The sequence below is a fragment of the Pan troglodytes genome, chromosome 7 (genome assembly GCF_028858775.2).
Source record: "Pan troglodytes isolate AG18354 chromosome 7, NHGRI_mPanTro3-v2.0_pri, whole genome shotgun sequence".
Taxonomy (NCBI): Eukaryota; Metazoa; Chordata; class Mammalia; order Primates; family Hominidae; genus Pan; species Pan troglodytes.
The window spans coordinates 119,295,942-119,314,777 of NC_072405.2; the positions used below are offsets into that span (position 1 = coordinate 119,295,942).

The window sequence follows — 18,836 nt, forward strand, 5'->3', positions numbered from 1 at the left end:
ACAAAGATGCATAAAGGTTATATTGTTTGACAAAGTCATGATGAATAAGCAAATAACAATGTTTTTAAAAGAGAAATTTTACTTTTTAATATATAACTGTTTCAACTTGTAAAAGTAAGATTAAAAAGACAATAGCTCAGTTTTTAAAGCAACCATCAGGAGGAGGGTGGAACTTTTAGATTCAAATTTAATAAGCATTTGTTGTGCAATACTATGCGCTAAGCACTACACTAAAGGTTTTCTTTCTTTCTTTCTTTCTTTCTTGAGATGTAGTCTTGCTTTTTAAGTCAGGCTGGAGTGCAGTGGTGCGATCTTAACTCACTGCAAACTTGGCCTCACGGGTTCAAGTGATTCTCATGCCTTAGCCTCTCGAGTAGGTGGGATTACAGGGGCCCAGCACCACACCTGGCTAATTTTTTTTATCTTTAGTAGAGACGGGGTTTTGCCATGTTGGCCAGGCTGGTCTCAAATTCTTGGCCTCACATGATCCGCCCACCTTGGCCTCCCAGAGTGCTGGGATTATAGGCGTGTGCCACCACACCTAGCCTAAAGATATTCATACATATAAACATAGTAAGTATCCTGACAATAATCCTGCACAGAGGGCACTATCATTCCTATTTTACAGATAAGGAAGCTGAGGCTCCAATGCAGAGGTCAGCAAACTTTTTAAATAAAGGACCAGAGAGTGAATATTTTAGACTTTGTGGGTCATTTTGTCTCTGTCTCAAGTGCTCAACTCTGCTGCTGTAATGTAAGAGTGGCCATAGACAATAATTAAACTCATGGTTTTGGTTGTGTTCCTATAAAGCTATATTTACAAAACAGATGGCAGGTCCTTGGGCCATAGTTTGCATATGTATTAGTCCGTTTTCACACTGCTGATAAAGGCATAACCAAGACTGGGCAATTTACAAAAGAAAGAGATTTAACTGGACTTACAGTTCTACTTGGCTGGGAAGGCCTCACAATCATGGCAGAAGGCAGAGAGGAGCAAGTCCCGTCCTACATGGAAGACAGCAGGCAAAGAAAGAATGAGGAAGATGCAAAAGTGGAATACCCTGATAAAACCATTGGATCTCTTGAGACTTATTCACTACCACGAGAACAGTGTGGGGAAAACCGCCCCCCTGATTCAATTATCTTCCACTGAGTCCCTTCCACAACCCGTGGGAATTATGGGAGTACAATTCAAGATGAGATTTGGGTGGGGACACAGAGCCAAACCATATCATTCTGCCCCGGCTCCTGCCAAATCTCATGTCTTCACATTTCAAAACCAATCATGCCTTCCCAACAGTCCCCCAAAGTCTCAACTCACTTCAGCATTAACTCAAAAGTCCACAGTCTCAAGTCTCATCCAAGACAAGGCAAGTCCCTTCTGCCTATGAGCCTGTAAAATCAAAAGCAAGTTAGTTACTTCCTAGATATAATGGGGGTACAGGCATTGGATAAATACAGCCATTCCAAATGGGAGACATTGGCCAAAACAAAGGGGCTACAGGCCCCATGCAAGTCCAAAATCCAGTGACGCAGTCAAATCTTAAAGCTCCAAAATGATCTCCTTTGACTCCATGTCTCACATCCAGGTCATGCTGATGCAAGAGGTGAGTTCCCATCATCTTGGGCAGCTCTACCCCTGTGGCTTTTCAGGGTACAGCCTCCCTCCTGGCTGCTTTCATGTGCTGGTGTTGAGTGTCTGTCGCTTTTCCAGGCGCATGGTTCAAGCTGTCAGTGGATCTACCATTCTGAGGTCTGGAGAATGGTAGCCCTCTTCTCAGAGCTCCACTAAGCAGTGCCCCAGTAAGGACTCTGTGTGGGGACTCCAACCCCACATTTTCCTTCTGCACTGCCTTAGCAGAAGTTCTCCTGGAGGGCTCAAACCCTGTAGCATACTTCTGCCTGTGCATACAGGCATTTCCATATATCTTCTGAAATCTAGGTGGAGGTTCCCAAACCTCAATTCTTGACTTCTGTACACCTACAGGCTCAACACCACATAGACGTTGCCAAGGCTTGGGGTTTGCACCATCTGAAGTCATGGCCTGAGCCCTACATTGCCCCTTTCAGCCATGGCTGGAATGGTTGGGATGCAGGGCACCAAGTCCCTAGGCTGCACACAGCTCAAGGACCCTGGACCCGGCCCACAAAACCACTTTTTCCTTCTAGGCCTCTGGGCCTGTGATGGGTGGGGGGGTGCCATGAAGACCTCTGACATTCCCTGAAGATATATTCCCCATTGTCTTGGGGATTAACATTTGACTCCACATTACTTACGTAAATTTTTGCAGCTGGCTTGAATTTCTCCTCAGAAAATGGGATTTTCTTTTCTATTGCACTGTCATGCTGCAAATTTTTCAAACTTTTGTGCTCTGTTTCCCTTTTAAAACTGTATGCTTTTAATAGCACCCAAGTCACTTCTTGAATGCTTTGCTGCTTAGAAATTTCTTCCACCAGATACCCTAAATCACCTCTCTCAAGTTCAAAGTTCTGCAAATCTCTAGGGCAGGGGCAAAATGCTGCCAGTCTCTTTGCTAAAACATCACAAGAGTCACCTTTGCTCCAGTTCCCAACAAGTTCCTCATGTCCATCTGAGACCACCTCAGCCTGGACCTTATTGTCCATATTGCTATCAGCATTTTGGGCAAAGCCACTCAACAACTCTCTAGGAAGTTCCAAACTTTCCCACATTTTTCTATCTTCTTCTGAGCCCTCCGAACTGTTCCAGCCTCTGCCTGTTACCCAGTTCCAAAGTGGCTTCTACATTTTCGGGTATCTTTTCAGCAGTGCCCCACTCTACTGGTACCAATTTACTGTATTCATTTGTTTTCATGCTGCTGATAAAGACATACCCGAGACTGGGCAATTTACAAAAGAAAGAGGTTTAATTGGACTTACAGTTTTCCACTTGGCTGGGGAAGCCTCATAATCATGGCAGAAAGCAAGGAGGAACAAGGCATGTCTTACATAGATGGCAGCAGGCAAAGAGAAAATTAGGAAGATGCAAAAGTGGAAACCCCTGACAAAACCATCAAATCTCATGAGACTTATTAACTACCATGAGAACAGTAGGGGGAAACTGCCCCCATGATTCAATTATAACCCACTGGGTCCCTCCCACAGCATGTGGGAATTGTGGGAATACAATTCAAGATGAGATTATGAGATTTGGGTGGGGACACAGAGCCAAACCATATCAGCATACCTCTGAAAGTCATAAGTAACTTGCTCAAGATCACTCAGCTAATCATTAAGGGAATCTGGATTCAATTTTGGTTTTTTTGCTTTGAAGACCAGTGTTGTTTCTACTCTCCTAAAGCTTCTTCAGTACCTAGACACCCATTTATAAACAAGTAGTTATTTGTGAATAACTTTTCATTAGTTGTTTTCAAATGTAGCCAAAATTATATACCAGCACACTTGTTAGAAAACTGTTTTAACATATTCAAGCAATAATCTACTAGTAGTTTTATTTACCTGTTGACAAACTTAAAAATATTTTTGTTTAATTCAAAGGAAGCTTCTTTTCTTTTAACTAAACAAATCAAAAAATTAATCCATCTGTTTTCCCACTTAACAGATATCTGTAGACAAGCTTCCAAATGCTAGGCACTACACTCAGACTTGGAGCTATCAAAATGAATAAGACACTAACTACACAGGAACATTAACCAAGCCCTATTATATTATGTGCACAATCTCCTTGGGCTTCCTTCCCAAAAAAAAAAAAAAAAAAAATTGCTCTCAATCTTCCCTAACGTATCTTGAAAGCAAGCCGGAAAGGCATGAAACTGAAACCAATTAAACATATGCTGAGACAAATTCCAACACCATTTAAATAATACAACAAAACTCAATTCTGAAAATATAAAATTGAAACATGCCTGGTACTCAATAAAAAACTACTAGGCAGGAAAATAAATGACACATAACAAGAAAAAAAAAACCAATCAATAGAAACAGATGTACCAACAACAAGATGAAGGAATTAGCAGACAAACATATTTAAATAGTTATATTAAATATTCTCTATATGTTCAAATAAGTAGAAGAAAACATGAATATAATGAGGAAAACATGAATGTCATGAACGATACACTCAAGTAGGTAGAGGAAATCATGAATATGATGGAAGATATAACAGACCTAGAAAGAGCTGAGTTAAAAAATATTGGGTGTGATTAAGAGCAACTTAGTGCAGAAGAAGAGATCAATGAATTTGAAATACAAACTATTAAAAATAAAGCAGAGAGAGAAGAAAAAAACTGAAAAAGAAACAAACACAGTGACCTATAGGACATTATCAAGTGACATCTATTATTAAAATCTCAGAAAAAGAAGAGAGAAAATTATAAATTATAAAATTATACTTCCAGGAAACTTAACAAATCCCAAGGTCTGTATGCATGGAATATTACATATAGAGGAATGAGGATAAGAATTACCACAGACTTCTCATCACAAACTACCTGCTATGATTTAGGTGTTTGTCCCCTCCAAACTCATGTTGAAGTTTGATCCCCAGTGGAGGTGTTTGGGTGATAAACGCAGATATCTTGTGAATAGATTTATGCCCTCCCTCAGGGGTGAGTGAGTTCTTGCTCTGTTAGTTTCCTCAAGAACTGGTTGTTAAAAAGAGCCTGGCACCTATTCATATCTGCTTCCTCTCTCATGATATAATCTCTTCGCATACCTCAACTCCCTTTTGGCTTCTACCATGAGCTGAGGCAGCCTGTGGCCCTCACCAGATCTAGATGCCCAATCTTGAACTTCCCAGCCACTAGAATTGTGAGTCAAAGAAACTTCATTTTTATATAAACTACCCAGTCTCAGGTATTCTGTTATAGCAACACAAAATGCTATAAGACACTACCCAAGATAGAAGAAAATTCAGAGACATACTTAAAGTAATGAAAGAATTAACTTTCCACCTAGAATTCTTTACCTAGCAAGAATTTATTTCAAAAATTAAGTGGAAATAAAGGCTTTTTTTAAGACAGGCCAAAACGAAGAGAATTTACTGCTAGCAGACCTACAGTAAAAGAAAATTTAAAGGAAGTTCTTTACGTATAAAGAAAATAAATGATACCAGCTTTCTCAAAGGAATGAAGAACACTGGAAATATTAAGTAGGTAGGTAAATATGAAAGACATTCTTTCCAATTTAATTCCTTTAATAGATAATTGATGGTTTAAAGAAAAATAAGACCAATGTATTATAAGGTATACAGCATAGGTAGAGGTAAGATGTATGACAACAATGGCATCAAAAACAGGTTTGCCATTTAAAGATTCCTGCACTACATGTGAAATAGTATAATATTTTTTAAAGGTAGAGCGCCATAAGTGAAAAAAAGTATATCATAAGCCCTGAAGAAGCCACAAAAAAATTAAAACACATATAGCTAATAAGCCAGCATTAAAGGTAAAATTAAAGTAAAACAAAAACTTCAAGTAATCCAAAAGAAAACAGAGTAGAAACAAAGGGACAAATAGGGGATTATAGGAGATTGGGCAAATGAAAATTAATAACAAGATTATAGTTTAAAACTCAAACAGGCCAGGCATGGTGGCTCACACCTGTAATCCCAGCACTTTGGGAGGCCGAGGCAGATGGATCATGAGGTCAGGAGATCGAGACCATCCTGGCTAACATGGTGAAACCCTGTCTCTACTAAAAATACAAAAAATTAGCTGAGCATGGTGGTGGGCATCTGTAGTCCCAGCTACTCTGGAGGCTGAGGCAGGAGGATGGCGTGAACCCGGGAAGTGGAGCTTGCCATGAGCCAAGATCACGCCACTGCACTCCAGTCTGGAGGACAGAGTGAGACTCTGTCCCCGCGCCCCCCAAAAAAACCAAAAACCTCAAACATAACAATAAATACACAAACTGTAAATGGTCTAAACATTCCCCCCAAAAAGGCATAGACTGTCAGACTGGATTAAAAAGACCCAATGACATGTTGCCTGCAAAAAACTGACTTTAACTATAAAGAGACACATAGGTTTAAAGTACAAATGATAGAAAAAGTGATACCATACAACTCCAAGCTCCCCCAAAAAGCTGGAATGGATATATTATTTTCAAAGTGGATTTAAGAATAAGGAATATTATCAGATATACAAAGTAGATTTAAGAATAAGGAATATTATCAGATATACAGATGCACATTTTATAACAAAGAACTCACTTATGACAACCCTAAATATTCACTAACAGTAGAGTTTCAAAACAGATAAAGCAAAAAAACTGATAAAACTAAAAAAAAGAAATGGATACATTTACCAATTATAGCTGAAGATTTCAATAGTCCTCTCTCAGCAATTGATAGAACTGGTAGAAAGAAAATCAGTAAGGTTATTGAAGACCTGAACACTATCAACCAGCTTGGCCTACTTGACATTTATAAAACATTTCACTGAACAATTGACATTTATAAAACATTTCACTGAACAATTGAAGACCACACATTGTTTTCAAGTGTGCAGAAAACATTTGTCAAAATAGAACTCATCATGGGTTACATAACATTTTCAATAATTGTTAAAATAAAATTGAAATCCTGCAAAGTATACACTCTGAAAACAACAGAATTTAATCAGATAGCAATAACAGAAATACATCTTACAAATGTTTAACAATTTGGACATTAAACAACACAACTCCAAATAACATGCATGTCAAAGAAGAAACCTGACATAACATTTGAATATATTTTTAATTGAATGGAAATGAAAACAACATAAAATTTGTGTGACTGCCACTAAAGCAGTACTTAGCAGAAAATTGCAAGCATTGAATGCTTATTTTATGAAATAAGAATGGTCTAAAGTCAATGACCTAAACTTCCACATTAAGAAATGGAAAAAGAAGAGCAAATTAAACCCAAATAAAGCACAAGGGAAATTAGAAAGAGTAGAAATCAATGAAATACAACATTTAAAATTTAGAGAATATCAATAAAACTGAAAGCTGACTGTTCAGATAAAATAATAAAGTGGATAAACCTCTAGCCAAAGAGATTGTGAAAAAGAAGACTAAAAAGTATCTTGACCCTTATTTTGCACATTATAAATAAGTTAACTCAAAATGTATCATACCTTTAAGGGTGGGCATAGTGGCTCATGCCTGTAATCCCAGCCCTTTGGGAGGCCTAGCAGGTGAGTCACCTGAGGTCAGGAGTTTGAGACCAGCCTGGTCAACGTGGGAAACCCCATCTCCACTAAAACATACAAAAATTAGCCGGGTGTGGTGGGGCATGTATGTAATCCCAACTACTCGGGAGACTGAGGCAGGAGAATTGCTTGAACCTTGTAGGCAGAGGTTGCAGTGAGCCGAGATCATGCCACTGCACTTTATCCTGGGTGACAAAGCATGACTCCATCTCAGAAAAAAAAAAAAAAAAAGGATCCTATCTTTAAATTTAAGAACCAAACTATAAAGCGTCTAGAAGAAAACATAAGAGAAGATCCGCGACCTTGGGTTATACCATTTTCCTTAGAGAGAATACAAAGAACCATAAAAAACTAATAAACTGAATTTTATCAAAATTTTAAAAACATACTTCAAAAGACATCAAGAAAGTGGAAAAGTGCATTAGGAACAAATATTTACAAAATAGATATCTGATAAAGCACTTGTTTCTAAAACATATTGTTTTCTCTTTCAACTGGAAAATAAAGACAACCCAATTTTTTTAACGACCATAAAGATTTGAATAGATACTTTACAAAAGAAGCTATAGGAATTAGCAACTGAAGGGTTCAAAAACTTTATTAGTCATTAGAAAAGTACAAGTTAAAAACACAACAAAATACCACTACATACATACTGGAATAGCTAAAACTAAAGACTGACAAAACCAAGTTTTGGTAAGGATGTGGAGCAACTAAAACTCTCATACACAGATGTTAGAAATAAAAAATAGTATAGTCATTTTAGAAAAGTTGAGCAGTTTCTTATAAAGTTAAACATACACTGATACTATGACCTAGCAATTCTACTCCTAGATATTTTCCCAAAAGAAAATTAAAAATATATGAACACACAAAGTCTTATATTTGAATATTCATAACGGCTTTATTCACAAAGCCCCAAATAGAAACAACCTAAATGTCCATCAGCTGGTGAATAGATATCAACAAATTGCAGTATACTCATACAGTGGAATATTGCCCAGCAATATAAGGGAACACACTGCTGACACATAAAACACGGATGAATCTCAGAAGCATTATGCTAACTGGAAGAAGCCAAATACAAAAATATGTATATTGTATAATTCCATTTATATTAAATACTAGAAGGGCAAACCTGTAGCGTGGAAAGTAAATCCCCGGTTGCCAGAGGCTACGAATGTATAATGTAGTCAACACTCATTGCGTGGTGCACTTAAAATGGATTAATTTTATTGTATGTAAATTATACCTCAATAAAGCTGATTTTTTAAATGTGTGCACACACGTTTACACACACATAGAAATCTATACACAGCCAACCTATCTTCCATATCCTTACGAGAGTATTCATTGTAAAACCACATTACATTCTCCAATGACTCTTTGTTGTTTTAGAATTACATACCAGCCCCTTTTCCATGTTATTTACATAAGGTCCTTCATATTCAGTTTTCTGTCTTTCTAAATAGCTGTGTTTCCCACTATTACTTTAATTTTTCCTACTCCCCATCTATATGATGCTACTTACAGTTCTCAGAACCTGCTGTGGCATTTTATGATTACGTACTTCGGGACATACTGTTACCTTTTCTTATAATGTCCTTCAAAATTCTGTCTAAACATCAATTCATTTATGAAGTCTTCCCAGCCCAGCACACCACAGTTAATCTCTTTTCTATAGTGTTTTGTACATTAATATTTGTTTCGCTTGATTGTAGTTTTCCTTATATGTGTCTGAATCATTTTTGTGTTATTCATTTAAGTATTTTAAGTTAGACTCGCTACCACAGATAATCATTTATTAGACAGTAACATTGTTAGTTCATTTCCAGAGTCACAGCATATGGTTGTGCAAATGCAGAATCCCATTCACACTATAATCTATGTAAATGGTGCCTCTGCAGCTGTGCAGCATGTTACCTTCACGGCCATAGCTAATGGCTGCTCTGGATCATCCATTAGTTATATTTATAGAGTGTCTGCTATGTGCTAAGCCCCAGATCAGTTTCTGAGAATGCAAAAGTTGGTAAGGAACTTAGAACATACTGGGGAAAATGGACAAAGGGACAGGTAATTACAATATACTATAATGAGGGCAAAATGGTGTGCTAACTCCAAGGAGAGACTTCTAATTCAGAGACCAGACGAGCATCGGAGATTTTCCTCTATCCGCTTTCTTCCTCACTTGCTTTTTATTCCTCTGTCACCAACTCAGTGTTCCTGTTCCACAGAGGTGATAGTGGTCAAGGCAGGAACGGCCTTGCCCCCGCTGATCCTTTTGTGAAGATGATGGGGGAACCCTTAGAGTTGTTGGCTTATTGGTTTCTTAGGTAAATTAATCTAGGAGGCAAAAAAGCCTTTTTCTGTGACTAGTGTTAAGTCTTTCTAAACTTAAGGTCAAAGTTATTAGACTAACGAACTCATCCCATCAGGAGCAAAGCTAAGAAGAAAACAAGAAGAAAAATAATGTAGAAACCACCCTCCGTCAGAGTTGTAAATCCCCTACGGGAGGAGCCATGAGTGTCTCATTCATTGCTATACCCCTCTCCCGCCCACATTCTGTACACACACTAGTGCTGGATCGTACTTGAATGTCCAAAGAATGAATAGATGATTGAATCACAGATACATGTATTAGCCAGGGAATGTGGGCATTTCACTGAATGGCAGAGAATGTTTCCAGTAGAGAGAACAACATATGTGAAAGCATACACAAAAGAAAAAATAAAAGTTAGGAAAATATGACAAGTTCTGGGAACTGCAAATAGACCACTCTGGCCAGAATTGAGAGTAAGGCGGTTAATAAATGATGGAAGCTAGAGGTATAATTCTGAGTCAGAGCTGGTCAACACAATCATTTGGCATCACAAAGTTATTGAGTAAACGGCTTCCTTTTTCATGGGGCGGGTTGGCATTCTTTAGCATGTTATAAAATTGGATTAATAAAGAATTAAGCCACCTTCCACATATAAGCATGGATTTATGGGGGTATCACAAGAAATATATCTATCATTTTGAATCTATGCAAACATAATACTTTAAAACACATAAAAATCTTAGTAACTTTTCCTAGCTGTCATGGTTGGGAAGCCCATAAAATCATCCTTTAATTTAAAAATACTGTTACTCAATCTGAAAATTAACATTTTCTTTCTTGTGCCTGCAGCAATGGTTTCTGAGAGCTTCATGTTAATTAAAAATGTCCAATTACAATAAATGCCTCCAATGAAGATGTAAAAGAACAAAAAGAAAAGCAGAAGGAATGGGAACACAAAAAAAGAAAGGTTCTAAAGGGCAACTATTATTTAGCTTCTTGTAATTGCCCTTAGGAATTTACTATCTCCCTTAAGAGAAGGAAATCTTAATTATATAATTTATTAGTAATAATTATACTTTGGGAGGATTTCCAGGTGATTCACACAAATGGAAAAACAAGCATATACAAGGCCATGCATTTTCTTTGTCTGAATACTTAAGGGTAATAATATCAAGTTTAAAGTACACTAGAAAAAAAGTTAATCCTTCCCTATTGCTCTTAGATCCCTATTGCCTTGTCCAGATACAGTTGAGAAAGACTTGCAAGAAGAGAAATTGTCAAGTGTCAACTCTTATTAATTTTAATAAGCTTATATTTTAACTGCTGAAAAATTTTTGTATTTCACAGCTTTAATTCTTAATTACTAGAACATTAAAGAAGCCATCTCTGGGTTCATGTGGTATATTTCCAGTGACTATTTCCTGACCAGCCCTTAAGAAGCAATTGAAAGTCTTGGGCTCTGGCTGGACTTGAAATTACACACGATTTGAATTAAAGTCTATTTGAATGAAACCTATAAGCACAACACTTTCTTTCAACATATTCACATTTGTCTAAGGATGGAAGAGCACATTCAAATTGATGGTCTGTATAAGCAGACATATTTAAATTCAGAGGCAGGGAAAACTTTAATAAATGTGTCCTTACTAATAATAATTGGTTTTTTGGTCTCTTTTGCCCATAAGGAAATCTAGAGCTGTTAGGAAACATATTGACAGGAAGTCAATGTAATAAACATATGCCTACTACTTGTTTACTATGTTAGTTTTTTTTAGTTCCGTGATATAATTATCATACTACTATAAGTTAGATAGGTTGGTAAAAATTCAAGTGTATCTAACTCCAAAGTTTCTGCTTTCTCCTCTATACCCACAAGTGCCAAGCCTATGTAAGCTTTAAAACATGCAATTAATCCTTTGGAATATGTATCAACTTTACTCCTAGTACCCAAATGTCAGTACCTTTCTTTCTTTCATAATAAAAAAGATACTTCATCATCATTGGAAAAGTCTGAAATAATCTGTCCCTATTTAAAAAGCCCATTAAAATATTCTGAACAGAAAGACCAAGAATGAATATTTCTCTTAAAGTTTATGGTTGCATAGTTGAAGTATACTCTGTGTGCTACAGCTCTTATGCAAATATTCTATAAAAATAAACTGACACCTGTAGCTCTCAGTATAAGCAACCACAGAGACCATTCATCTCCATCTTGAATATCAAAAATTATAAAGAATCTTTCTAAAGGAGCATGGCTATAGTAAATTAGACATTAACTCTCTATCATATTCCAATAATGAAAACTCTACCTCAACAAAATTCCATTTAAAACAGAAAAATAATGCAGAATGAATCACAGATTTCCTCAGGAAAACTGTGTGTATAGAGGGGACATGAATTGCTATACAGATTTGACATTTTCTTTCCTTCAAATCTCATTTAGGCATTTTAAGGAGGTAGAGGTAAAGGAAGCTAGAAGACTGCTATGGAAGGTAGGACCCTGCTTGATAAGAACACAAGGAGAAAGGGAGAACAATGCATTCAAGATATCCATTAAGAATGCATCAGTCAGTATTTCTTCCAAGATTTGACCCCTAACCTTCCTCCTCCTCCTGCTCCTTCCCTCTCCCTTACTTCTTGCACAGTCAGAAGTGATTTTGTTATTAGGAAGTGTGGTAATTTTCAGTTTTTGAGTTTTTGTTTAATTTGGAAGAAGAATTTAGTTAAGAGATGTATAGTATGTGGTGTTTTGGGAAGTCTCTTTGAGCACACATGTTCTGTGGTTGCACATGCTAGCACACATGTCGTATGTCTCATTAGCATCTAAAATCTCCACCCATGGGTGTGTTTTTTACTGTTATAATGAGCAAAAGGCTACTCAAGGGCAAGCTTTTGGAGGACTGTGCATGTTCGTCAGCGGGAAAAATCCCGAGCATGGTTATCTCCGACTCGGGACTAATAAGTCTCCTTTAAGACTTAAAAGAAAACCCAACCACAAGTAGCCAGTATAGCAAAAGCCAGTATAGCCCATTGCCTTTTTTACTGTCAGTAAACACTACTATCAGTAGACAATGTCTCCAAGATTTCTTTTCCCAGGAGACTCCCTTGCCTACTCGTGTCTGATTATCTGACCACTCTATTTCAAAGAGAGAGCCATCCATAAACAGATGTACCCCCACTTCCTGCCATACCCTTGACTGGATGCAGCATAGAAACTGAGCACATGGAATCTAGAACTATTTGGCTTAATTTGTATTAAAGCTTTGCCATAGACTTGCCTGTTTCCTCATGTATCATGTAAATGGGAATAAGAACCTTCTTCACAAAATTGTGGTGAGAATTGAATGTGAAACATTTACAGTGCCTGGGAAGAGGTAGGCTTGCAAACAATGTTAGCTAATATTTTGAAAGAGTTGTAAAGTTAATTCTCCAACTCCATATGGATATAATTATAGAATTGCATTCATCCTTTCAATTTAATTCTAAAGAAGTGGTTTTGTTCCAAGCTTCATCAGACTCCCATTAAATAATCAGGAAAAATATCCCACCTGTCTCTGAACAATACTGCAGACCTCACTGATCACTAACTTCCCTTCCCTTAAAGCTTTTCCATCCATCTAGACTTTATGATCCTGTGTTTATAATCGGTTGAAAAGGGAGCATTTACACTTTGCCATCTTTATTTCTTCCAGCTTTTCTTGGGAATAATAAATATTCTCATCTCCTTATTAATTCATGCTCAGTCACAACCCACCTAATAGCATGCTAATCTTTTCATGGTTTTTCTTAATATACACACATGGCTATTACAACCAACAATTGTTTTGTTTTGTTTCTTATGTCAAGTAAACAATCAGGTTTACAGAAGGTGATGCATTCATCCCAGTTTTCTGGGAATTTTCTAGGTTTAAGAACTGAGAGTCCCACATCAAGAGAACCTCTTAGATCCTACGCAAGCTGGAACAGTTGACCTTTCTCCATTATTCATATTGGACAAATTTATTCCAATTTTGTCTATAAAATATCCAAATCATTAGAATATGAAGCAAAGTGAAAATGGCATTGGACTTTTAATTCCTAATTTCTGGTTTCAAATAATGTCCTGGTTTTGCCTTTCACTCTGCGTAAGTTTAGCAGGTCAGTCAAATATTAAAGGTTTTCATTTATAAACTAAAATAGGAAATATTAGTCCTTACACAGTAGGGATGTTGTGACTATCCAAAGTAATAATGGTCATGCAGACAAGGTGTTAATAAAGGCAAAGCTTCACGTTATCTCTGCTGATCTTAAAACTCAGTACAAATTTGCTAAATGGTGCTCCTATCAATTCATGGTGGTAACTAAAACTAAGAAGTTAAAATGAAGTATTTCACATGAAAGTTTTGCTCTTTTTCACAAATATTTCATGTCCAACCATATCCATAAGCAACTTTATTTTATATTTAGTCAATAATAAAAATTCATACCTCCTGTGGTATTCCAATATTCTCTGCCATATCTCCAATATTCCAATATCCTCTGCCATAAAAGAATATCCAATCCCTCCCTTAAGCATCTGTAGTACAGATGTCTTCTCAGTTCAAAGGTGACAAGAAGACATCATTTTAAGTGTTACTTTCACAAGTGGGCATTTTCTCACATAGTTTTAAAGATATTGTTTTTCTAGAATAGCCATTTTAAATAAGTGGTACAATATGCTGGTATGCACCTCGCTTCTAAAAGCAAACCTCTGGCTGTCCCTTTATGAACTATGTGAACCTGAGTTAGTTGTGGAACTTCACTGTGCCTATATTTCTGCATCTGCAAAAGAGAAATAATAATAGCACCTACCAAATACAAGTGTTGTGAGGACCACATGAATGGATACAGGTGAAAAGTCTAGAGCAGCACCTGGGATATGAACAGACACTTCTCAAAGGAAGACATTTATGCGGCCAATGAACATATGAAAAAAAAGCTCATCATCACTGGTCATTAGAGAAATGCAAGTCAAAACCACAATGAGATACCATCTCACGCCAGTTAAAATGGCAATCACTAAAAAGTCAGGGAACAATCAATGCTGGCGAGGCTATGGAGAAATAGGAATGCTTTTACACTGTTGGGAGTGTAAATTAGTTCAATCATTGTAGAAGAGAGTGTGGCAATTCCTCAACGATCTAGAACTAGAAATACCATTTAACCCAGCAATCCCATTACTGGGTATATACCCAAAAGATTATAAATCATTCCACTATAAAGACACATGCACATGTGTGTTTACTGCAGCACCATTTACAATAGCAAAGACATGGAACCAACCCAAATGTCCATCAATGATACTGGATAAAGAAAATATGGCACATGTACACCATGGAATACTATGCAGCCATAAAACAGAATGAGTTCATGTCCTTTGCAGGGACACGAATGAAGCTGGAAGCCATCATTCTCAGCAAACTAACACAGGAACAGAAAACCAAGTACCATATGTTCTCACTCATAAGTGGGAGTTGAACAATGAGAACACGTGGACGGGAACATCACACACTTGGGCCTGTCAGGGGGTTGGGGGCTAGTGGAGGGAGAGCATTAGGACAAATACCTTATGCATGTGAGGCTTAAAACCTAGATGACGGGTTGACAGGTACAGCAAACCACCATGCCACATGTATACCTTTGTAACAAACCTGCACATTCTGCACATGTATCCCAGAACTTAAAGTAACATTTAAAAAAAAAAAAAAAAAAGGAAGTATTTTATCATTTTTCCTGCTTTGAGCCAATCACTGCTGTAGGTTCCAAGGACAAGATGTTGAATAAGATTGGTTACTGCCTTCAGAGAGCAGTATCTGAGGATTATAAATGTTTTGGTGGAGGTGATCCTGGGTCACAATGTCAAGCAAGGCTTTCCTAAAAAATACTGTGCTTAGTCTCTCCATTTACCTTAGAAAAGAGGCTTACCTTTCTTTCTTTCTTTTTTTTTTTTTTTTTTTTTTTTTTTGAGACAGAGTCTCAATCTGTCTCCCAGTCTGGAGTGCAGTGGCGCTATCTCGGCTCACTGCAAGCTCTGCCTCCCGGGTTCACGCCATTCTCCTGCCTCAGCCTCCCAAGTAGCTGGGACTACAGGCGCCCGCCACCACGCCCGGCTAATTTTTTTGTATTTTTAGTAGAGATGGGTTTCACCATGTTAACCAGGATGGTGTGGATCTCCTGACCTCGTGATCCGCCCGTCTCGGCCTCCCAAAGTGCTGGGATTACAGGCGTGAGCCACAGAGCCCGGCCGAGGCTTACCTTTCTATGCATTCATTTCCCCATAAGTTTCATAGAATCTCCTATTGAAAACCTTAACCTCAAATTACGTCCAGGTTTCAAATATGTTTAGTCTTCAATAACTTCTCTACCAAAATAGGATGTCAGGACTTTTGACATTTCTGGTATACACCAGGGTAAAAAAAATAGATTTTGTTTATATCTCAATGCCTTATTTTCTAAATATTTTTAGTTAATAATATGCTTCCTCAGTGCCTCAAATCAAAAGATTTTGTGTTTTCATCTTAACCTTTTCATAGCTTGTTTTCTGCAAGGAAATGTTGCCAGAATAGCAATATTTGTTTCACTAGAAAGCTAAAGAATTTGTTTCCACATAATACAGTACAAATGTGAATACAATCAAGGATGTCTCACTCAGCCAACTAAGCTGAAACGTCCTCTCTAGTCACCTGAGGTCACGGTGACCATCTGGTCAGACACAGCACTCCTCACCTCCACACGGCCTCTGCTGGGGCTGCCTTCTCACCCTCTATGCAGACCTCACGAATTCTTCGGCGTGGCTCACCCTCATCACACAAAGGGGAGATAATCAGTGACTTGCAGCTGTTCAAGGTGAATAATTTGCAGTTATTCAAGGCGGGATGATTATTTCCAGCTGAAATGAAACCTTGTTTTACCTTGTTTAAATCTCTCATTAGAGCGCTTCACAGATTCAGCAACGTACATAGGGTTTTAACCATATGGATACTCTCCTGTTCCGCCTTATGGTCATTTACACTCTTTCCTGAGACATTTCAGGCTGCCTTATCTTGTCTGGCTCTGCCAATAAAGTTTTTCTTTTACTCTCTCATCAATAAAGAGAATAATGCCTTTTGTTCATTTAATTTTCTCATATCGTAAAGGCCAGAATTCAACAAAAGTGATCAGTTACTGAATTCTAATTATTCCTCCTCTACGGATTTTTACCACATAATCCTCCTCCTTTTTATCCCTCTGCCACAATCCTAATAAAAACAATAACTATAGTTTTTGGAAGATCTACCCTGAGTCAGGCACTTTGCACATATTGTCTCTAAATCCTTGCTACTATCATGCAATGTAGGAGTTATTCCTTCTACTTGATTTTTCTTTATTTCACTTATAGTCTGATATGTACATGTTATATATAATACATAGATTTTTTTTTTTGAGATGGAATCTCACTCTTATTGCCCAAGCTGGAGTGCAGTGGTGTGATCTCAGCTCTCTGCAACCTCTGCCTTCCAGGTTCAAGCTATTCTCCTGCCTCAGCCTTCCACGTAGCTGGGATCACAGGTGTGTGCCACCAAGCCCAGCTAATTTTTGTATTTTTGGTAGAGACAGGGTTTCGCCTTGTTGGCCAGGCTTGCCTTGAATTCCTGACCTCAGGTGATCCACCCGCCTCAGCCTCCCAAAGTGCTAGGATTACAGGCGTCAGCCAGCGCGCCGGCCTGTAGATGTTTACTGAATGCCTCAACCAACTGGAATATTAGTTGAGAACTACAATGCCTCCATGGGGGCATTTGTTTTGTACATTACTGTATGCCCAAATACCCAGCACAATAAATACCAGGTTGGAAAGACCAAATCTATTGCCTATCATCTAAGTTTTAGTGCATAGCACAGTGTCTTACATTTATTTATTAGCCAATAAATATTTGTTGAATTAAATAATCATGTAGGAAGGTCAAAAATGACACAGAGGACTCCTGCTTTTCCACTCTGTCTAGTTCTATTTTATTTTGGGCATTTTATCCCTAATTGGCATAACTTACATTTATTTATTCCTCCTCAATTTCAAACTATTTTGGAAGGGTGCATTGTATCAGTTAGGATGCAATCAGAAAAGCAGAACAACTAGAGCAACCTATAATGTGAAAGAACTTGTCTCAGGGATTTGACCTTCTGCAATTGTGAGAGCTGTCAAAGTGGTTTCTGTAAGATTATATTCTTTGTACTTAGTGACAGTTTGAAGTCCACTCATGCATTAGTCAGGAAAAAAAGATAAAGGTAAAGTGGGTGTGTTAGGTTATTCTTGCATTGCTATAAAGAAACACCTGAGACCGGGTAATTTATAAGAAAAGAAGCTTAATTGGCTCATGGTTCTGCAGGCTGTATAGAAAGCATAGTGGCATCAGCTTCTGGGGAGACCTCATGAAGCTTCCAATTATGGCAGAAGATAAAGGGGGAGCTGGCTGGGCGTGGTGGCTCACACCCGTAATCCCAGCACTTTGGGAGGCTGAGGCCGGCAGATCATGAGGTCAAGAGATCAAGACCATCCTGGCCAACATGGTGAAACCTCGTCTCTACTAAAAATACAAAAAATTAGCTGGGCATGGACCTATAGTTCCAGCTACTTGGGAGGCTGAGTCAGGAGAATGGCTTGAACCCGGCAGGCAGGGGTTGCAGTGAGCCGAGATCACGTCACTGCACTCCAGCCTGATGACAGAGTGAGACTCTGTCTCAAACAACAACAACAACAAAAACCGACAAAGGGGAAGCAAGAACAACATCACATAGTGAGAATGGGAGCAAGAGAGAGAGAATGGGGCAGGGAGGTGTCATACACTTTTAAAGGACCAGATTTCAGATCTTGTGAGAACTCACTATTGCGAAGACAGCACCAAGCCAGAAGGGATCCATCCCCATGACCTAAACACCAGGCCCCACTGCCTGCATTGAGGATTACAATTCAACATGAGATTTGGGTGGGGACAAGTATTCAAACTATGTCAATCAGTCAGGGAAAGCAAGAAAAAGCTAGAATCCCTATATAAGGGCTGGAGTCCACAAAGACAGACTGAAGTCTGTGTCAGTTCCTGTTGCCTCTGACCTTGATGATGTGGGTGTCTACAGAAATCCCAGCCTTTCAGCATGGCACTAAGCACACACATGCGGCCCAGGATTCCAAGAAGCTGAAGGAGGATCCAGAGGAAGGTGGAGTAGTTGCAGGCCTGGCTGCTGCCTCACACTAACGAGATGACCCCACGATATGCAACAACATTGTGTAAGCTACAAAATCCCCAAGGCTTTGCTTCTGCTTTCCAAATATTCTAAGAGATCTTTCTCAT

At 38.2% G+C, this 18,836-nt stretch overlaps 1 long non-coding RNA gene across 1 annotated transcript in view; it reads right to left on the reverse strand.

Moving 5' to 3' along the window:
* Window positions 1-264: 264 nt before the first annotated feature.
* Window positions 265-18,836, reverse strand: part of LOC134810903 (uncharacterized) — a 139,511-nt gene continuing 120,939 nt past the window's right edge. Inside the window, exons 6-7 of the long non-coding RNA XR_010159653.1 lie at window positions 1,322-1,393; window positions 265-1,005 (exon numbers count right to left, since the gene is read on the reverse strand). This is a non-coding gene — a long non-coding RNA (uncharacterized LOC134810903). The remainder of the gene's footprint in view (window positions 1,006-1,321; window positions 1,394-18,836) is intronic.